This window comes from Poecilia formosa, unplaced genomic scaffold (genome assembly GCF_000485575.1).
Source record: "Poecilia formosa unplaced genomic scaffold, Poecilia_formosa-5.1.2 Scaffold770, whole genome shotgun sequence".
Taxonomy (NCBI): domain Eukaryota; kingdom Metazoa; phylum Chordata; class Actinopteri; order Cyprinodontiformes; family Poeciliidae; genus Poecilia; species Poecilia formosa.
The window spans coordinates 97,447-104,083 of NW_006800709.1; the positions used below are offsets into that span (position 1 = coordinate 97,447).

The 6,637-nt window shown below is 36.7% G+C and overlaps 1 long non-coding RNA gene across 3 annotated transcripts; it reads left to right on the forward strand.

Annotated features, from left to right (window-relative positions):
- Nucleotides 1-216: 216 nt before the first annotated feature.
- Nucleotides 217-4,117, forward strand: LOC107832899 (uncharacterized). 3 transcript variants are annotated; one of them, XR_001660618.1, is made up of 6 exons: nucleotides 217-293; nucleotides 481-570; nucleotides 668-748; nucleotides 1,949-1,953; nucleotides 3,204-3,289; nucleotides 3,808-4,117. It is a non-coding gene; the product is annotated as an uncharacterized LOC107832899 (long non-coding RNA). The 3 variants fall into 3 exon arrangements; XR_001660616.1 differs by lacking the exon at nucleotides 217-293 and having other exon boundaries at nucleotides 300-570; XR_001660617.1 differs by lacking the exons at nucleotides 217-293; nucleotides 3,808-4,117 and adding an exon at nucleotides 3,400-3,436 and having other exon boundaries at nucleotides 300-570.
- Nucleotides 4,118-6,637: the final 2,520 nt, after the last annotated feature.

Consider the following 6,637-nt stretch of genomic DNA (forward strand, 5'->3'; position numbering starts at 1 on the left):
AATGTATTTTTTTTCTGTCAACTTTCATTTAACACTTCAGTCCAGTTGGTGGCAGTAATGCGCTTTCTTAGTCGGTCAAGCAGCCGCCATTAAACTCCAGAGGAAGATTTGCACCCACGCTAACGGGTGCTACTGCGAGACCCAACATGAACGAAAATGCCTGTGCGTTGTGTGAAATAGTGGAAAAAGTACTATTTCACGGAGTTACCTTTTCAGTATCGTTTTGATATTAATCAATGTTTCGGCGGAAAACAACAGATGACACCGCGGCGGTCCAACAGGCCGAACTCACGGTAAGAAAGCTTTTATGAATAGCGAGCACGTGCAGCAAGGCGAGTTGCTTTGTTTGTTTCTTACAGAAAGCGGTCTGTCGTTTTCATATGCCAAAACAAGTGTAGGGAGATATTTCGTATTGTATTTTTTATTACATGTGATGTTCTGAACTCTTAAAACTACTCGCATCTTCTTTTATTTTTTCAGACCTGAAAAATGGCCAAGCCTCCACAGCCAGGCCTCAGACCACGGTGCCGAGGCGCTCTTACGGAGTCCACCAGGACGAAGAGAAATTCAGTAAGTTATGATTTCACATTTAGTCAATAGTGAACACTCGCATATTTGTAAGGAAAACTGATCTAACCGTTATTTTAATTATTTTGTTATAACGCAGTATAGCAAGGCAGAGTGTGGAAAGCAGTAGAGATCTACAAAATGGCGGACGGAGTACGGATATCAGGACGGAGCCATGTATGTATTATTAGGTACCGGCAGCGATGCTCTTTCCACTCAGGAATGGGAGAGAACGCATGCTGATCACAGAAAATGCCCTAACTTCCCACCATCAAAAGTTATTTTGAGAATATTTCTTTTCCAAAAGCAACACTGCTGTGTTAAAGTTAATTGATTTTCCTTTCAAACGATACCAGTTTTATGTATGTTTAAGTAAATAAAACACTTTAAATTTTCCAGTAATTTTCATAAGTTTTTTGAAAAGCTGCATTATTTATGCTAATTCGAACCCCCCTCCTGAAAGGCGCTGAAACATTATCCAAGAAAATCGGTTCGGGCGTCACGAACACATGACCAAATGAGCCAACAGTGATATCATATTAATCCTTAAACTATAGGCTTTCTATACATACCCGGTTTGTCAAGGGTTATTTTTTTTAGTTTTTTTGTAAATCATAAAAGTATCAAAACTTTGTCAAATAGCGAACGAATTATAAAAAATAAACCCGACAAAATGGGTATAAAAATAAAGGTTAATTTGTTAGCTTTAATATAATACTGGAACCACACTTGCAGAATCAATGTGCGTGACGCCCCACGCATATCAACACACGAACGGACCTCCCCCGAGGCGTCCCTTCCAGCTTTCGCTCTTTCTGTAAGCTAAATGTGGCTACGTGGTGAAGCTAGCTAAAAACGAATAACCGGAGTTTTAAGCATCCGGTAGTTCTAAGAGCGGATCGAGTGAACCCCTCCTGAGCTTTTTACCGTGTGCACGGTTTAGCGGGGACCTGTTTTAACAATTTTTTTTGTGATTTTGCAAACTGAAAAGCGGACGGACCGCCCGGCTGGCTGATCATGACATTTACCGCGCTATGCCGAGCTCCACCGCATTCTAACGCGACCTGCCGCAGCCCCGCACAAAGATTGTGGGAGGAGTTAAATCTAAAGTTAAAGCTAGTCGAAACTTTTATAAAAGAGGAGAAATTAAGCAAACATGGTCCCTTCCCCTCCTCACCTGATCGTAGGGTTATTCATCCTCTTCTTCCTTCCCCTCTTCCACAGGTATGCTTTGTCATTATTTAATAATAATAAAAAAGCGGATTAGAGCCGCTGTTTTTATGGGCCACGGGAATTATGTATGATGATCTGTATTTGTGTGGTTTAGGTTTGTCCTGATTTTGTGCGATTTGTGCAACAAGGACATGACGCTTCACGTTAGCAGACGTGCTCAGTGGCGGTTTCTGATATGGGAGGCATGGGCAACCGCCCAGGGCATCATTATGTGGGTGGCGGCATGATGAAGTGACTGTATCTATACTAAAATGATACATTCTAGACACTTTTTTATAATAAATTGTACTTTCTTTGGCACTTTTCAGATGGTCGATAGTAGAGAATTTTCCATAAAGAAAGAAATAAAAAAAAACAATCTATTTTCTGCCAATAATATAGAAAAATCTACTAAAGGTAGCCATAAATAAATGTTTTTATATGATGCTGCAGCCTAATTCACATCTACGAAGGAAGTTTCAATGAAATGGATTAAAAAATAAACATTTTGGTGCAAGTCAAACATTCTCTAAAATTAGATTTTTTTAAAAACAAACAAAAAATCCCTATTTCCTACCAGCAATATCAAGGAAACTATTAAAGATGGCCAAAAACGGATGCCTTTATGTTATTCAGCAGCCTAATTTATCTGTAGCAGAGAAGTTTTATTGAAATCTGATGGAAAAATACAAGTTTGGGGAGTGGTCAATAAATACTTAATTTTGTCAATTTTTGAAATTTTTTCCATCGGTCAAATTAGCTTTGGAAGCAGTTTTGCGGCCTAATAAATCTTTATTGAACAGTCCCAGACCCCTACAAAAAATTGAGCCTGTTAAGACCACATAGCAGGACGGGCAAAATAGTTTTTGGGGCTTGGTTTCAACATATATTTTTTAATATAGTATCCCAAACATGCCATCTCTGCTGTCAGGATAAATATTGAAATTTGTTTTTGTTTTTTTAAATTACAAATTTTAAAGAACCTGAATTTTAAAAGTAAACTATTTATACTGTACATATTCATGTTTTTCAATATGATTTATTTATATTTAAAGGATGTCATTACAAATAAGTGTCAAATTTATTTATTTTTTAAGTAATCGGCTTTCAAAAACCCCATCTTTTTCTACTCAAAGGTGGGTTTGTGGCAAGGTACACCTACCCCCCAAAATCTCGGAAACCATTAGAGATAATGGGCTGAATTTTTTTATGCTCTTTTCTGGTAATGCACTTAATAGAAAAATGAATTCAGAGTACAAAAAATATAAAGAAAAAAATTGGTTGCCGGTACCTAGTATCACTGCGTTGATTCCCGACTCTATAATGGTTGGTTGAGAATAATTTTAACTAATTTACTTGTGTATTTTTGAGAAAGCGATATATTTGCTACAATATTTTTTTAAATTTTACATTTATTTCCACAGACTCCACAGAAAGGGAGTCACATTTGTGTCAATCAGAATCTTCAGGAACGTCCTGATGTCCGTGATGAGGACAGAGATGCAACTGTGTGCGAGTATCTACTATTTTAGAATGTTGATGATATTTTATGCTTCAATATTGTTTATATACATAATGTAATTATGCTGTGTATTGACAATGCACAAAAATGTTTTCCAGCTGCATCCAGGATCTACTGCCAGTCATCTGGATGTAGCGAAATAAAGAAGCAGGTAAGATTTATTACTAATCTAGAGATGTCACAATTCCTTGAATGATTAAAGCACTGTGATTTATTAAAATCCATCAAAGCAAATTATCTGCCTCAGAGTTTGTTGAACTATGTTTTACTATTTATTACCAACTGCTTTTAATTATTTTTTCTTCCAATTGTTTCCAAGTGTTTTCTCTTTTTCATTAAAGTTTTTATTTTTTGTAAGAATGTATTAATGTGTTTTTTTTTGTTTGTTTGTTTTAATGTCTTATGTGTGCATACTAAGCTGGAAGTTGGCAAACAATTTCACTGTAGTTTCATAATGACTAAAAGATGCCTGTAGCTCATAATGATTGTCTGTTCTGTATTAACAGCTGATGGAGGAAGGCAGAGAGTACTGGTAGCAGAGGAGGTGGCATTCTGGGAGGATGGCAGCTATGAGGCGGTGTCAGAATGGACCCCAAGTTCCTCCAACCAGGAGCTCATCAGGACTACATTACAGGAAGAGACGTTAGGTCTACAAGACAGGAAGAGATGTAAGGTCTATGCTACAGGAGAGATGTTGGGCCTGTCCTGAACGCAGCATAATGTTTGATCATGTTTGGACAAAAAAACACTGCCAGATGGTCCAGAAATGGACAAGCATTTATGTCTTATTTTGTGTGCAAACAGTAAAAAAATAAAATGAAATAAAGAAAACAAAACCTTCTGTCTCTTTTATGTTCCTCATATATGAACATGTTGCATATAAGCAATATCAAATGCTTATACAATACAGCATTTATTTTTATATAGATTTTTTTAAAATACAGCATTAAAAATATTAATGATTGGGGTGGGGTTTATTTATAAAGTCATAAGAGCTGTCCAATGGGCACACATCAACCAACCAATCACATGTCAATGATGAACTGTGATGTCATTGTTTTTCATCCAATGACTGAGAATCCACGTGGGTCTGCTGAAGTGCCTTTGCATATGCTAGTGTAACACTCACTATGGGATTACAGTGCTAGACTCAGAACAGGACCAGTGCTAGGTTCAGCTACAGAAGTAGGGAGAAGTGCAAGTGTATCAATGACCACAGACCAGGAAATAAGTTTAAACTGCCGGCTTATTATTTTTGTAGAAAAGAAAATAATTATACAAACAGTTTACATACAATGACACAAATTCAATACAAAATAGTTTCCCTGTTTCTTTCCAAGTATTTTATTTTATATAATCCCTTTTTTGAAATTTAACCATATCGTTAGGTATTAAAGGATACTATTTATTTAAACCTAGGTTATAGTTCTATTTAAGTTCAAGTGATGCTGTTAATCTATTTAATTTACAGTTTGTTTTAATCTTTTAAATCTATTTTAGTTTAGTGTTCTTTTAAGAAGTTCAAATTTTTTAATTTCCTGTTTAACCATTTCTTATTTATATTTTAAGTCCAACAATTTCACATTCCACACACTGTAACAACAGACATTGAATGTGGTTCAAAGGAAAACACCAATAAAACACGACACAATCCAGCAAAAGACCGAATAACTTGTGCTTCAAATCAATGTCTTTTCTCTCTGATGATCCTGAAGGGTTAATCCCGTTTCTCTGAATCCACTGCTATTTCAGCAGGAAACATGGACAGGTCATACCAGTTTGGATGATTTGCAGTATCCAGCAGAGGGCGTAGCTCCTGCTAGACGGTTACAGGGCTCCTGGGTTTGTTTCTCACTAGCGGAATCCAACTCAGCAATCGACTCGGAATTTCCCGGTCCAATTTCCAGCAGAACCTCAAAAAGGCCTGGTTTAATAACCAACAAAGCATAACAAAAGTTCATTTAACTCTGCTTGGTACTGAATAGAGTAGTATACTCGCAGATTTGGCGGTTGAACATCGTGTGTGGGTGGGGGGAACATGCTTTCACCCACCTCAGCTCATCCATTACTTCCACAGTTTTTGAACATAAAATTACATAAATGCACCACTTTACCTTTCTGTTTCAACGAAATAAAGTACTTTACAAATACGTTCTCAGAAAATAAAATACACTTTTTAACTCACCAAGTCCAGTTCTGTAACACATAACACAATCCCGAACGCAGTCAGATTGAAAAATTCAGAACGCTCCTTCTCCAAAAAAATTGAAAAAATGTTTATAATCGTCGATTTATCTCATCTTTTTCTCATTCACAGCACAACTCTCTTAGATTCTTTGTTCTTTGCTTCTTCTTCGCGCTCTGCTTCTTCTTCTGGCACCAGAGAACATAGCAATCCGGTTGGCTGGAGCGAGTCACATGGGCTACACATCAATGTGACCCTTCAGAATCAGAGATTTATCGCACACTTTACCGTTTTAGATGCTGACAAAATAAAACTTTTATACAGATTTTTAACCAAATAAAATATTATAATATGAAATACAACACGTCTGTAATTATTAGTTTTTATATTTTTAACTGTTTTAAGACCTATTTATTCTCCTATTTATTTATTTATTTATTTATGTCCTATTTATCTATTTTATAGCTATTTTTATGAAAAGGCTTACATTTAAGGAGGATTATGTTAACCTGGGTTACACTAGGCTATTCCTATGCTAAGTAGAGTCGTCAACACCTCCCGCTCCCCCGCACCGCCACTCCCCCCCTCCAAGGATTCCGCATTTGACAGAATTCGACTCCCGTGAGTGAAAACATAGATTGCTGTCGATATCTGTCGCTGACCAGCTGAGTTTGCGTCAGAATACAGGGTCAAAAATCCCATTTTTCATCCTGTGCAACACTTTTCATCAGAATGTCTTCATTGTCCTTAGAACTCCTGTAAAACATTGATGTTAAAACAACTGTAGTTACTCCCAAAAGAAAGAAATGCTGGTTCAAAAATAAAATAAATAGTAGAATTAAGTTTTAAATTGATTAAAGAGTTTATACAATTATTGGCCTTTTAATGAATCTCCAAATTGATTCTCTTGCACACACACACACACTGGCTCATCTTAATTACAGTTTTAATCATGGGTTGACAGGACAAAGTGACTGAGGTGTAGCCCTGCTGTTTAATTGCCTATAAAAAACCTCCCTCCATCTTGTTTTCCTCTCAAACCTAACCAACATCCTCCTAACCTCAGCTGATTCCTCTCTAGGCTGCGTAATGCATTTGTAATATGGAACCAAATGAAGCTCTCATTCTTGCTGTGATCACACATAAACATC